This window comes from Sinocyclocheilus anshuiensis, unplaced genomic scaffold (genome assembly GCF_001515605.1).
Source record: "Sinocyclocheilus anshuiensis isolate Anshui unplaced genomic scaffold, SAMN03320099.WGS_v1.1 scaffold834, whole genome shotgun sequence".
Lineage (NCBI taxonomy): Eukaryota > Metazoa > Chordata > Actinopteri > Cypriniformes > Cyprinidae > Sinocyclocheilus > Sinocyclocheilus anshuiensis.
The window spans coordinates 642,825-658,639 of NW_015540885.1; the positions used below are offsets into that span (position 1 = coordinate 642,825).

Genomic DNA, 15,815 nt, shown 5'->3' on the forward strand with positions numbered 1-15,815 from the left:
TACATATATATATACAAACTACAAGCTCATAAAATCATGTATAAAATGATTAAACAACAACAAAAATGTAGTTTGAAATAGTTTGACATAGAGTACAGCATGTCAACACCATGCCAACTTCTTAAAAGTATTCTTAAAATGTCAACTGTCTTATAATTGTTTATTGTTATATATTTAAGTTCTAATATGGCAAAAATGTTTTTTTTTTTTACAGTATGTCTGAGTGGCACAACGTAGCACTTCAGACTCGGAACAAATATATGCAATGCCTTCATAGAGTAAATCGCCCAAACATTCATGTGCATATAATGAATTAAATGTATTTAGGGTCAATACTAATATTTTCTTTAAATTGAACCGTTAAACTTAGTAGTGCACATTAAAACAGCTTCTTTGATGAGTTGTGAGACAAGACTCATAACCCACACACTTCCTGTATTCTAGGACCTCCGTACCATAGAAAACATTTGTGGACCAATGCACAAGCAGTTGTCTATTTGTATGCTTCTTTCACAAAACCATTTAATTCTAATTTTAAACTATTTAAGTTATTTTGAATCACTTATGAGGACCATGTTCAGTATTTTGACTGGACTTCTTCAGTGTGGGTGAAAATGAAAAAGGGATGTAAGAATGCAAAGATCACCGTAGTTTAAAAGTAATTATAAAATGGATGGTTCCAGTTCTGGATGCTGATGCTCTGATACAAAACACCTCTACACCATATTACTGTGCAGCTCCCATGTAGTTATGTTTTCTGTGTGGCAACATTGTATCATAGGCTGTATTGTCCAGTGGAAGGGAGTCATTTGAATTTGCATAGCAATATAAAATTTGAATGAAAATGGAAAAAAAGTGAAAAAAACTGCAATAAAGCACTTATGTTTAACAACACCCCTTTAGCTGTGACTATATCGAGAACATAGCACTTGGCATACTTCATTAAAATAATATTTTGTGTGAGAATGGAAAGTTCTGTAAAACGATCAGGTTTGTAGTTAAATGATGCAATGTGGTGGATAAATTCCACTGGTCAAAGCTGTGAAAGAAAACGTGCAAAGACCGTTGTATGGTTTTCCGCCTGGCTTAGCGTCATAGAAGAAGCAGACATGAAGCAAATAGAACAAAAACCACTACAACGTGAGGTGTAGATCTGGGCTTGTAACTGAAAGGATGTTGGTTCAATTCATGAGCTATTAAACACAATAGACATCTTGCTATTTTTTTCACATGACTTCAACTATTGACTTGTTTTAGTTTAAAACAATAGATTGTGTCATCATCAGTACAGTAATTAGACGATTCAATATATATTTGAACAACAGATCATTTTAAATGTTCCAATTAAAACGTTTAAATACTATTTAAGAACCAATCTTTTTTTATTTATTTTTGATATTATTTTTTTTTTTATTTATTTTTTTTACTGAAATACATGCATTCATACAAACTTTGTAACATTAAAAATGTTTATATAAAATACAATATGATATTGAAAAAGTAACTAAAAGCTCGATATAACTCTTTTTAAATAATAGTACAGAGTGAAGTAGCCAGATCTTTGACTAATGGAACATAGTGTGCTCCACAGTGCAGCTTTTTCTGGTGAAGATCCACCCACCTAAACAGGAAGTGTCTATCTGATAAATATATAAAGCGACCAATCACAGTTTGCTTTGTTTTTATAGACCTTTTAGGGGTGGGTTTATCACAAGTAGTTAATGTCACAATAATAGAATGCCATGTAGCAAAAATTGCACAGCAGTGTTTTTCACAATTTGTTGCACAGAAAACAGCGACGAAATTAACAGAAACTTTGTGATAACAATTTCTGTTCTTCCAAAAGTAATCAGGAGTATTTCATAAACAGAATTAAAGCAGAATACACTGTTTGTCAGTAATTTGATTACTTGCTAAGTGTCTCTAACAAAACTGTGAATGTATTTCAAACATTTTATGTCACTGGCAAACCTTAGCAAATCCAGTGCATCAACCTGGTACCTTATGAATACAACTTCATTTCCAAGTTCACCCAAACTGCTGGAAATTGCATAGAAGCCAGCCAGACAGATTTTTTTAGACAGCATTTGGCAGTTTTATAGCAGTCAGCCTGTGGGTGGTCCGTGGGCATATGCTCTGAGACTGCAGGTAGACATTGTGAGACCCTATGTTCATGAAGTGAAGAGTGGCAGAGCTGTCAAAAAATAAATCATCCTGGAATCACAAAGCTGTTGACCTAAAACCACAGAGAAAGTGCCTTTATTAGGCGTAAAGAGCACAGAGAAAAGAAATTCTGACATAAGGTTGACTGTTTCACACGGTCATGTTCCACTGAAACAGCTTTGCTGGAACTGAACAATAGTATACTAATTATATTAATGCTATTCTCTAAGTATAAAATTTTGTCATGTGACACTTAAACTCTAGACTAGAGAAGCACTGCTCACCAAACCACTCACAGTCCTTTCTCTGATCATCTAATGCATTTTGCACACAACACTGAAAAGAAATTTCTCAATCTAAACTCTGAGTTTAGACTCTTTTCTGAGTTTAAGTAAAGTGAACATCTGATTATTTTTGAAAATTGCTGGAAACAACAACAATGTACCTGAAAATGAATAGATGAAAGTAGATGGCGGTGTTGGTTCCCATCAGCTTCGCCTTGGCAAAAAAGTTGTGCTTGAACACAACGACGGCCACCAAACTTGTAAATTCTGTTCCTGAGTGAGAGATAAAAACTGTCCACAACAGCAGATGACAGTAATCTGTATTTGTCATTAAAAAAGGGAATTTGAACTAATAAAGCAAATATACAAACCATAAAACAGAGCTAGTTTACCGCATTTGCGGTGCTAAGTTTTTTCAGTGTGAAACGGAACGGCGTTTGCTTGTTGCTGCTGGACGCCTGGCAACAGATAGCCAATCAGAAATTGAGCATCAAGGCTAATGTCACATCAGTAACAGGAAACGCGCGTTGTGTAAACAGCAGCCAGTGAGAGAAAAGTAAGAAATGTCAAAAGACGTAGCATGTGAACTGGAGTGATGAGGAGATGGTATTATTCTTACAGTTATGGTCAGAAAAGTCTGTTCAAGACAAATTGGAGGACCTACGCAACGACATTTTTTTTCATAACTGGCAAGATGCAGGAAAAGCCGCCTGCTGTTCATCCAATCAGTGGCAGTGGCAGTGACAGTGACACCGCAAATATGCAAATAAGAACGTTAACCCGGGGTTTAGGAATGTACAGTGTGAAACGTCTGTTAATGAATTCCCAGGATTAACAGTTAACCCCAGGTATAGTATGAGCAGTGTGAAACGTGATTACAAATAACCCAGGTGTCACGAATCCGGTCCATGCACTTCCGTTCGCTCACCACCAGAGATCACCCGCTCACTACTATGGACTCTTGCACCACACTACTGTTGCACTTCACCCGGACTACAGTTCCCATCATCCACTGCACTGTTTACACACACACACAGCTGAATGCACTGATTACACACACACAGCTGAATCCAATCAGACATGCTACATAAGCCATGGACTTCCTCTCTCTCACTGCCGAGTATTGTTCAGCATTTATCACTGTGATAGCTGATAGCTACTTTACGGAGCCTGCTCTAGTTTGCATAGTCTAGTCATAGTCTTGCCTTGCCTGTTTTCCTGGTTCCTGATTCTTGCCACGTATCTTGGATTAACCCTTTGCTTGCTGTTTCGGACTGTGTTTGCTCCTTGCCTGGACTTATGCTCACGTTTACGGATTACCCCTCTTGTCAAGCCCTCTGGATACTGTTCGCCGATCGAAGACCCATGCTAGCCCTAGGAATATTCTTTGACTTGCCTGTGATATACCTGTTTGCCGTTGTTCGGACCTGCCTGTGTTTTTGACTGTTTATTAATAAAAGCTTGCACATGGATCCGCACGCCTCTCGTCTCGTCGGCTCCGTAACACCAGGTTTCGGATGACCCAGGGTTAACAATTTCAAGTGTGAAACCCCCTTATGTGTAGTAGTAGAAGTACAAGTACTGGTGTAACTATAAATCAGTATGTATTTATATGCTCTGGTTAGAAGAATAGTTTCATTTGCAAATTAAACAGCAGTTATTTGTTATATTTTGTCATACATCACCATGCATATCTAAATAATTTAAACTGTATTGTCATTAGCATGTGCAGAAGATGTGGGTAAAGTGTGTCATAATAAGAAACCCTTGCTGCCCAGAGTGTGTGGTGTTCATGACAGTACCCACATACATCCTGAGAACAACGTCTTTCACATTTCCTGGCTGACATGAGGGCATTTAGACCTACACCAAACACTAATATATTGAAGGGTGTTGTTCAGCATGAGACACAGTGGAGTGACTATATTCATAATATAGCACTGCCTTTTGCTTTTATAAAGTGCTATTTACACATTACAGAGACACAAGTACAAGTTTTAATAAAACATTAGAATTTATTATGGCCAAAATCTGTCCTGGTTAGCATCAGTAAAGATAGCAGAGGTGAGAACGATCTTTGATCAAGATGTTTGAGAAAATTAGACATGCCAGTATCAAGCCTGTAATTCCATTGTAAAAGGGAAGAGGGCACGTTTACAATGCTTGAGACATGATCCAGCATCTTAAATGCATCCAACAGTTACATAGAGAAGCCTTAATATTTTTCTGGGCTAGCGTTTTTGTTTTTTGTTGTTTTTCATGGATGCCATATTCAGCCAGTGTCTTTTGGACAGTGCCTTTTATTGATGCAAGAGAAGACTGCAGTTCCTGCATGTTGTCCGTGGGTCTTTTGTGACTTCCTGGATGAGTCGTCGCTGTGCTCTTAGAAGAATTTTGTAAGGTTGTCTACTTCTGGGAAGGTTTGCTACTGTTCCGAGTTTCTTCCATCTGGACATAATGTCTCTTTTACTGTGGTTCTTTTCAGAGCCTTTGAAATTGCTTTGTTAATCTTCCCAGACTGATAGATTTCAATCCACTTCCTCTTCCTCCTCCTCATCATCATCATCATTATTATTTCTAGAATTTCGTTCACCTTTGGCATAGTGTGTTACTGGGTAATACCTTTTAACCAACTTCATGCTGTTGAAAAAGTTCTTTATAAGTGTTGATTTAATTGAACAGGGCTGGCAGTAATCAGGCCTGGTTGCATATAATCCATCTGAACTCCATTATTAAAGATCACATATTGTACACCTTTCTGGAGTTTTATTTTAGGTTTTGATGTCCTTAAGAATATATATTTGCGGTATAAGTACCAAAAACCATCTCAATATATTTTTACAGACTCTTTTCTCAGGAGCTCTGCTGAGAACAAGTCGATGTTGGCCTGTCTAATTAATATTCATGAGCCTCTCTTCTGAATCACGATTATGTCGTGGATGAAATAATGTCTGTGTGCATGTGTGTAAAAACAACAAACTGACGATTTATATATAATCATTTGTAATTGTATATACATTGTTGTGATTAATTGTGCGGCGGATCTGGTTTCGTGGTTAAAGTTAACCTTTTCGACATGCTTTCGTGTTGTCGTTGCTCAGCAATAGCATGGACACCATGTTGTCTGGGGGTTTGGCAAAAGGAGAGTGGGACAGTGGGCGGTGCTCGGGGGGGTGACTGAAGGCGGTGACTGTATAGTTCTGACCTCAACTTTTTACGGTTCGTGATAAATCACAGCTACTTTATGCAGGCGGAAATTTCAGTTTTGACAATATGGGACCTTTAATGCAATTTCGTAAATTTGGGAATTAGTAACTACAGGGCAAATACAATTTCACACAGCTAATTTGGTATTTGTTACTATGATTTTTTTACCCCCTGAGACAATTTAGAAGGAGATGTACGCAAAAACAGAAGGAACCAGGATGAGGGCAAACACTTAGGCTGTGTTCAGAATGACACACTAGCTTACTGCCCAGTACACAGTGCATTCTGCCTACTTTTTTTTTTTTTTTGACAAGACAAGAGTGTGTGAAACAGTATACAATAAGCAACAAATAATGCTACAGTGCTGTCACATGACAAACACAACATTAATTCAGCACAGCTGTCGAGGCTATTACCTTACTAATAAATGTGCTAACCATTCTTTTTACAAAGGCTTGTTAATAAGGGTTCATACTAGTAAACAATGCTATATTGCCTAATTGAACTAATTTCATAATTAATGAACTTTACATATTGAACAGAGCTGAATCAACACTGAGCTGTCTTTAACTGAACATTGATAGGCCTATTATTATTATTTGTTGGCAGTTACATTAAGTGGAAAAAGTGATATATTCTAGTTACAATAAGTGCAAACAATAACAAATTCTGTTTAGACTAAAATAGAAGTATTTTCTTTAGCAATAGATTAAGTGTAAATAGTAGTTAGGAGGCAGTTTTTTATACTTCAGTACTGTAGTACATTATAAAACAGTCTGCAATAACATATTGAGTGAAAAATATCATATTTATTAATATTATTAAATGGATGCCACCTTATTGCGGCAAAGCCCTCCCTACACCTACCGCTGACCATACCCAATAACACTGTATTATTAATGAGGCCTTTCATTTCCACTTTTCAAATATTTCCTTTATTTTTATTGAAAATAAATGCCTTTCCGGTCTGATACGTGATGGGGAAAGGAGAAGAACGAGTTTGGCAAAAAGGAGAATTCGAACTCGAGTCGATCGCATCAAAGACAATTTTTTCACATCTTACTCACTACGCCACTGATACTGTTGATAAATTTTGCAGTGCTGTTTAGCGCAGCCAAGCATTTGTGTGGCGGACTTAACGTAAACAGCCTTTGCCAACAAATGCTATTTGTACAGAGTATAGACACTGTTTCTTTTTAGAGCTGCTTTATAGCTGAATTGAATTCTGTTTGCATAATTGAAATATTATTTTTATTTATATATGTTATTTTTATATTATATTAATGCAATATTATTATTATTTCATATATTTGAAACAATCTGTAGCCTACTGTATAAAGCACTATAGAGATAAAGGTGATGTCATTTGACTTAGTCGGAAACGTGCCCTAGAGATTAAGGTACATTTTATGTCCTACTAACAATATTGTTTTTAGATACAGAGCAAGTTTGTAGTGTACAGTAACATGTATATAAGTACATATAAAAGTATCCCCGTGTCCAGTTCAGTCACGCGTTTGAAGATGAAACGTCACATGGAGCACATTGCGTTGTGGGAAACAGTATCCCATGCAGTGTCTTCAGATGCATACATCAAATATCAGCAAATATAGCAGGTAATCCGGGAAGTCCACGCATACAGAAAATGCACATACTATTCACAGTATGCACATAGCATACTGCAATATAGTAGGAGTTGTATGGTAGAATGTCATTCCAAACACAGCAATTCATCAATTGAAACACATTCAAACACATCAATTGTTTTATATCAGGTTAATGATGTTTTATATGATGTCCTGACCCCTACTCCTAAACCTAATCCTCAGAGAAAACTGTGCACATTATTGGCCACTTTATGAGATGTCAAAGATACTTTATAAAATGTCATCACAAGTTGGTTATCAATGTGTTTATATCATTGCGTTTTGTTATCATTATATTAGACATTTGGCACTCACAATAGCAAAACCTCTAGAGACACTCCCACATGCTGTCACCCTTTGGCAATAAAATAGCTTTGGAACTGAAAAATTACTTCATTTTTTTTAAGAATAGCAGTATGAACACCTCACCACTGAGAGATGTTTAAATAGCTATGCTATTTGTAGAGACAAAACGTCTCCAGGTTACGTATGTAACCATGGTTCCCCGAAGGGCGGATGGAGACATGTGCATCTTTTAGATAGATTGTGCCAAACCAGTCCTCTGACTTGATCTGAGACACGACTTGTTTGAGTGCGAGCGTGCTGAACTTCAGTCGCCTGACTGAGCGGCTCTGGTGTAATCAGAGCGGCTAGCTGGGTGCCCTGAAGTTGCGAACCGGCACGGGACGGCCCTACTAGAGGTCGTGGAGGTCGCAAGCCTCTTAACACCGCTACGTTTCCGGGCGGTAACTGAGAGAAGCACTCGCCGGAGATCGCTGCGCCCTGGAACAATGGCAAAGCGGCGAACCAGCAGGGGACGGCTGTACTAGCTGCTCTAGAGACCTCCGTGGCGGTAACTGAGAGAAACGCTCGCCGGAGACCGCTGCGCCCTGGAACACTGGCAGGGTTGGCAGACCGATCTCCTGAGGGCACTGAGGAGAGACGGGCACCGTGTAATGCGGTGTACACCAACGCCGGTGAAAACTCCCTCCTCAAAGAGAGTCCTCGGAGAGCAAGCATATGCAGTGACAAACGCTCGCAATGCGGGCAGTCAGCTCCATCGAGAGCTGACTCTGCGTGTTTTGCTCCCAAGCAGACAACACACAAACTGTGTGTATCCCCACCCGAAATGTAGCGCGGGCAGGGAAGAACACACAGCCTGAGATGCTGCCGGCTCTCGCCGTATGTTTGTCTACACTCGTATTGGTAAAATAAAGAGTGATAATGGACAGACAACACCAAATAAGACTGACACACACAGAGCGCTTGCTGAATGACAGAAAGCTGACGCCTGTTTCACCGCACGTGCTTTTATACACATGTGATTCAGAGCGTGGTCACGCTGGAGGCGTTCCCGTAGCGGTTCGACGCAGCTCGAGTTCCTGAAGGGGAACTGCAGCCTGTGTGAGAAGCGTTTCCATCCCAGAGTAAAAAAAAGGTAACTGTGACTTGACTTTTTATTTCTCACAGTTGCTACTATTTCTCTTAATGATTCACAAATCTTACTTCATATCGCACAATTAGCTCATTTTCAATCTGAGATAGAAACAGGCTTCAAAAGATGTTATGCACAACAAACTTCTGTATTCTGTAAAACAGGTCTTTTCACTTCCGTTTCATGTCTTTTGTGTGTGCTTCGTTAAATATGGAGCTGTTCTACTCAAGATACCTTCAATGGAGATACCAAAGATGATCATAACCAACATCCATCCCATATGCCGATAATTTTTTATTTGGATAATAATATTGAATAAAATACAATAAAATAATAACAGTAAACAATAAGAACATCTAGCTAGGTTAGCAGATTACCATATATATGCATATGTAAATGCCTCATTAGCGACTGTTTCTATGGGCCGCTTTATGTAATTCGTCCACCATGTTGGAAGGGTTAACTTGACGTCATTCACCATAATGTGTGCAAGATCCATTGCAAGATTATCTACATGCTTGGAGCAGTCAAATGAGGCATCTACCTATGCATATCTATTGCAGATTACCATAAAAGTCCACAGGTAACACCATCACGTCACTATTTGATGATCCAAACACTCTGTCTGATGCCAAAAGCAAACAACATCCTAACATACACTCACAGTGTTGTAATACTACTGATCTATCATATATGTCAGGAATCATGTATGTTAATAATTATTTTTGAAAACTGGGGGTGGCTTTTCCCTTGCCATGACTGTTCTTCTGGTGATTCAAGTAATAATGTTTCATGCACATTTGACTCAGAATACGCAGCTTAGCAATACACTGCCAGACTTGATCGGTGGTTGAACGGTTTATTTGTCAGTTTATGATGTCCGATGATGTCCTAATATTAGTACAAATTAAGTTTATTTTTATATTTCTGTTGCCGTGACAACTTTTTACATTGACTGCTGCTCTGTTGCCATAAAAAGTACATGAATATTATATATATGATTAAAATAATTTTAGGTTTCATCTAATATTTACAGAAGATACTGGAAAGTACACTCTCTTCACATAATAAATAAGGTGGAAATATAACATTAATTTAAAAATTACTTAAAAATTAATTCAAACATAATTTCCATGGGTCTAGGCTTTCCATCTGTTTATGTCAGGTTTAAATCAGGGGTCCGTTCTTCGTACATCGCGAAAAGTAGCAGACAAATTAAATGTGTAAGTGGTGACTATGTTAGATGTTTTTATCACTTATTTCAGTATATAAATACAAGGATATTCTACAAAATGGTCATCTTTACTGATGTGTTTGTCTGTTTATAACAGCAACCAAGAAAAAGGCTGAAAAAACAGGTGGTGGTCCTGCACCTCCATGTTATACCCCAGCAGAAGAGCTGGCCCTTGTTGAATGTGAACCGACCCATTGTGGATGGCATCCCTGGGGGCAGCTCTTCCTTAGACCCACAGCCAGGGACCAGTAGCAGCAGCACCTTCATTACTGGTAAATTAGCTTTCAATTCTACACTGTATAATAATTTGTTGCTGCATTCAATTAAGTATAATCCAAATGGCTGTTACAGTCATTTCAAGTATGTTAAATCTTGAATTGCTTTGACTTAAAGTAAAAAATGCTAAACTTATTTTAACTTATGAAAAAATATGTTGCCACGAGTTATTGATCACAATTTTTACAGTGTAGTTCATTGTAATGACATTGTGTTTTTTGTGCAGTTTTACATAATACACCAACACTTTTACCTGTTCACAAGCAAGTGCTGGCTGAAGCATGTGCAGTAAGTGGACTTCTTCTAACTTTGTTTTACATCAAAAGGGAAGAAAGTGCAACACTTTGTAATACCCATTTGTTTCCATTGCACAGGACAGTGAAGAAACCCTCTCAGATGACTGTCATTTGGAGGAAGTACCTGTAAGTACATAAATAACTTGTGCCTATTATTTCTGACTGCAATATATGACTGTTACAGGAGTCAACATCAACAGAAAGGCCTACAGAAGAGTCTGCACAGAGAAGTGATACAGAGGTGGGCGGTGTTGAACCTTTCCTATTTATTTTTGTTGCATGAGGCATGTATTGAGAGTTAAATGTTAATTTGTCCACAAATGGCACAGAGTGACATCCATTCCTTATATAAACAGGGTCTTCAACACAAAGTAGAGTATTTTTGCCTGAAAAAGTTGAGAAATAGAACTTGACCTCTTAAAGAAAATACTGGCACTAGAGATAGAGTTGCTTCAAAATGAACTTCAGCATATTCACTTGATACACTATTTCACACAGAGTAATACTGTTGAACTTACATAACAATATCTCTTATTGCAGGCAAAAGATAACTGATTACTGATTACTTTTCTTTACAAAGAATAAAAGACTCAAGGGACTAAGGATAAAGTATTTGTCTTGTCTTTTATTAAACACTTAAAAATTGTGTTCCAAAATACTGTCCCGTGCAACTCTGCCACTAGGTTGGTCCAAGTGCACTGGTTGGAGGTCATCATCAGGCTGCACTTCCACCACAGGTCCTCTCCTTTCTGATGGTGGCAATGTTGTGTAATAAAGAACATGCAACAATAATGTCGCAGGCCCTGTCAGGTGCAACCCTCAGACTTTTCATACACTGACATCTTCCCTTTAGTTGCCCAAAGGTAATTTCAATGCGTGCCCTTGTCCTGGCTAGAGCTGCATTGTAACGGGTTTGTGGTCAGGGAATGGCATCATAAAATACTGCCTGCAGGCATAGTCCCTGTCTCCAAATAGGAACCCATCATAATCACCTGTATAATGGAAATATTCAGTTCTGTTAGGCCCAGCATAAGTGTATGTAATACAGTGAGCTTGACATTTATATTTCCCTTACCACGTTCAAATAATGTACATAAACATTACTCTCAGAAAATTATTCAGTCATGCACAGATCCTGGCCATTTTGCTTCCACATTTGTAGAGTCACACACCATCTAAGACATTTTAGTCAGTCAACTGCATACTTTATGATTTTTTAAAAATGTGATATTACTAACCTGGAATATTAAGAATCCTAATAGTAACTTACTTGCACATTTACATTGTGAACCCCCTTTCGGTTCACAAAATCCCCTTCATTGGAGCCTGGTGGGGCCTTGATGGGAATGTGTGTGCAGTCTTTGGCACCAATCGCATTAGGGAAGCCTGGAGGACATATACGTCATACTTATTGACATGGTCATGATTGCGTGATCTTAATTAACAATTGTAATGTACCTGCAATGGTGAAAAAATTCTGATTTAAAACCTGGGGTCTTAAGTGCCTTGGAAATACCACACAAACCCCTAAAAACTGCTTGAGTGCCAGGTAAACTTTGCGAATGGCATGATGGACTGCACTTTTCAACAACTTCTCCACATCTCCAATAGTGTAAAGGAAAGTGCCACTCGCAAAGAATCTCAGACCAATGCACACAGTTTGTGCTGTGCTTAAAGCCCGACTCAGACAAGTCGAAAATTTAATATGTGCTTCCAACAAATGAATGATGTAAATGACACCCTCATGAGAAAAACAATATCTCTCAAAAAGTAGGTAATGGATCCTGTCTGTCCTGCAATACGTGATTCATTTGAAAAGCTTTGCGATAATAAGCGGAGGTGATAAGGGAAGTCTGTCACAACCAGGTATTGTCAGTTTTTACAACAGCAACCTGTTGCGGAAGGTGCAAGAATTACTTGTAATTTGTAATGTCTGTATTATATTTACTGTTGATCCAAGATAAGCAGATCCAAACAAAGGTGTGTGTTCATGAGGAAGGTGAAATATGTTGAATGCTTCTTCCTTCCTTTCTGTTTTGTGACAACACAATTTTTCGGTAGGACTCTCCTGTAATGCTGTTTGTTATGACGCCATCCTGTGTTTTCCGGCAGGACGAACTCAAGAGCTTGTGAAGTCTGTTCTGACTATACTGGTCACAACAGCAATATGTCAAATATAATATCTGACATTATTTTCACACATTCACATTTGGTAATTAGTTCTTTGCAATAAGTCACTTTCCAGACACTCTTTACCCTGTCAGATCTTTTCTGTATTCTTGATATTAGGCATATTAAAGTTGAAAAGTTTTGTTCTTCTGTCTGAAAAAGAAAGAAGTACAGTGTGCCTGGCCCATTTATTTGTTTAACATTTGAAATCAGATAACCAAATAACATTTTTGGGACAAATACACATGTACAAATATCTTCATCTAACATCTTCCTGTATTGAGATGCTCATCTGATGAATATCAGACACACACACACACACTGCTGTCTAGAGAAGGAAAGATCATGTTCATGAAACTGTGTGGAGACTGTAGACCCGATGAAAACAAAGATAGAATAATGAAACACAAACGACAGACATTTCTGCTCCTGTTCAAATATCTGCTGTGTAGTGCATAAGTGATCATATAATTGATTATTAAAAATGACACCATTATTATTTAGATGTAAATAAGTGATTTTACACCTTTGTGTGATATTTGTTGTTTTGCAGTAGCAGCTGCTGTTGGGGACCAGTGAATAGTCACGATGTGGTAAACATGATGGAGGTGTGTAGGTGTGTGGGTGACAAGTTGAGCAACTGACTTTCACAGGTTGTGACTGTGTGTTTGTCACAGTCAGAGAGCATCTTCATCTGTACAGATCACGCACAAGTAGAAAGACAAAGAAAACTGGTGAAAATACACTGCAAGACTTGAACTTCTCACTCACAGATTTTAAGAATAGATGTCATATACAGTGGGTACGGAAAGTATTCAGACCCCCTTAAATTTTTCACTCTATAATAACCTGTTGTGTAGTAAATATACTTACACCCTCCTGGTCTGTTTCACAGAGATCAGAGTTCATCTTCATCTGCTTTAGTTTCCTGTGAAGTGAGGAAGATGTTGAACATCACAGAATGCAGCTCAGTTCATTATGATAATATGTATGTACATCTAATCAACAACAGCAAAACCACTCTTAACCACCTCTTAAAACACACTTTTCACACTCTGACTTATCCACTCACAATGTTCAACACACAGATGCAACACACTGTGAAAAAAAAAAAAGTTTTATTTTCATCAATCACATTCATATTTCATCTAAAACTTTTCAGTCACACTATTGTCAACTAGTGTTACAATAGCTATAACCACATGAACAAAAACCAAAACAATAATAATTATTATTTTAATAAAACTTGTAATTGCTGGTCATGATGCAAATGATGATGCAAATAACGCCACAATTCGTAATTTTGTAAACATGCAATTAAATGATTTTTACACAATAAATATTGAAATGTTATTATGTATTGGATTTCTTTAAATAATAATAATAATAATAATAATAATAAATACAGTTTTTATTATTAAAAGTCATGGGACCAGGACAAGAGTACAGCAATAAAATAAATGCAGAAAATACATTTGAAAATAGTAGAAATAATTGATGAAGGCAGGGGAAAGGTGTCCAAGACAGTTTTAATCTGACCAGCATAACAATATGAAAAAGTAGAAATCTGTTTGTTTTAATAATGATAAATTGCCTGGAGTTGCCGGAAGAACCATTGTATAAATATTTTAAAAATGTAGTGATGTTTGGATGCTTGGAAATTTTTAAAGGATATTCATAAACACCACCAAAATACAATCAAAAAATTCTCTCAGCTGTAAAGGCAGATGCTGATGCTGATGATCAGACAGATCATAATGACTCCAGAACATGAGATGATGATGATGATGATGATGATGATGATGATGATGATGATGTACAGCGGCATTTGTTTGGGTGATTCTGGTCTGATCTGGTTTTCTGACAGACACCAAACAGTCAAACACTCATGTTATCAATCAATCAGCACTAATCACTATCAGACAAACATGCGTATACTGTAATTGTTGCACTGCTTTAATAGAACTGCTTTAATAATAATAATAATAATAAAAAGTCACGGAATTACCTGTTATTGTTAACATCCATCCTATTGTTGCTGGGTAACAGCTGTAGTTTCCTGCGTCAGACACTTGTGAAAGTGAAGTGTGTCCTATACTTGGAATTTGTGCTCTGCATTTAACCCATCCAAGTGCACACACACACTGTGAACACACACCCAGAGCAGTGGGCAGCCAATGGGGTAGTTGGGGGTTCAGTGTCTCACCTCAGTCGTGGTATTGAAGGTGGAGAGAGCACTGGTTATTCACTCCCTTTAGTACAATCCCTGCCGGACCTGAGACTCCAACCCGCGACCTTCGGGTTACAAGTCCACCTCTCTATCCATTAGGCCACAACTGCCCCTTGTATTTGATGTATTGTATTGTAGTTTCTCATTGTTCTGTTACTGTATGAGTCATGACCAAAAATAATGGTGTTGTTCAATCTCCATGTGATAGTTTTGTTGCAGTGAAGTGTAACTGTTTCCCCCACAAACACTGTTTTGTTGATGTGCTGCCGAATCCTTTGCTCTTTAAATGATTTGGAATAATCTGATGAACTGACACACAAAATCACAGTAGTTTTTGAATAACTGCACTGTAAAATTGCTGGTGATAGTAAAATTGTGAACATTATTTCACTGTCATCATGCAGTAGAAACATGAGGCACATGGCACTGATATTGTTCACATGGTGCTTAATCTTTTAACCTGATGCAAAAAAAACATTAGAATGCAATTATAATATTTTTCAACAACTGCACTAAATGGTAAGATAATAAATAACATTTTTAATCATCAAATATCTTATACTTTATACTCATATTAACATGTATAATCCTGTTTAACAAAGTGAGACGAAGACATCATAAAACAAGTTAGGAGATGAAAGAAGCAATGATCTTAAATCAGTACCTGCATGAGTCAGGAGAATAATAACAACACAGAGATCCAGACGAAGAATCCTAGTTTGAAAATCAGCCATAACAGAATCAGGACGCGCAGTTTAAGGACTGTGAAAGAGTATTAACTCAGGATCTTGTAGATGTGCTGTAGAGACTGAACTAGTGAAGGAAGAAGTGAAGAGAGAGGGCAATGCATATAAGAGAGCTAATGAGTTTACTAA

At 37.7% G+C, this 15,815-nt stretch overlaps 1 pseudogene; it reads right to left on the minus strand.

Annotated features, from left to right (window-relative positions):
• Positions 1–11,177: 11,177 nt before the first annotated feature.
• Positions 11,178–13,619, minus strand: LOC107688671 (putative nuclease HARBI1; annotated as a pseudogene).
• Between the last annotated feature and the right edge of the window lie 2,196 nt (positions 13,620–15,815).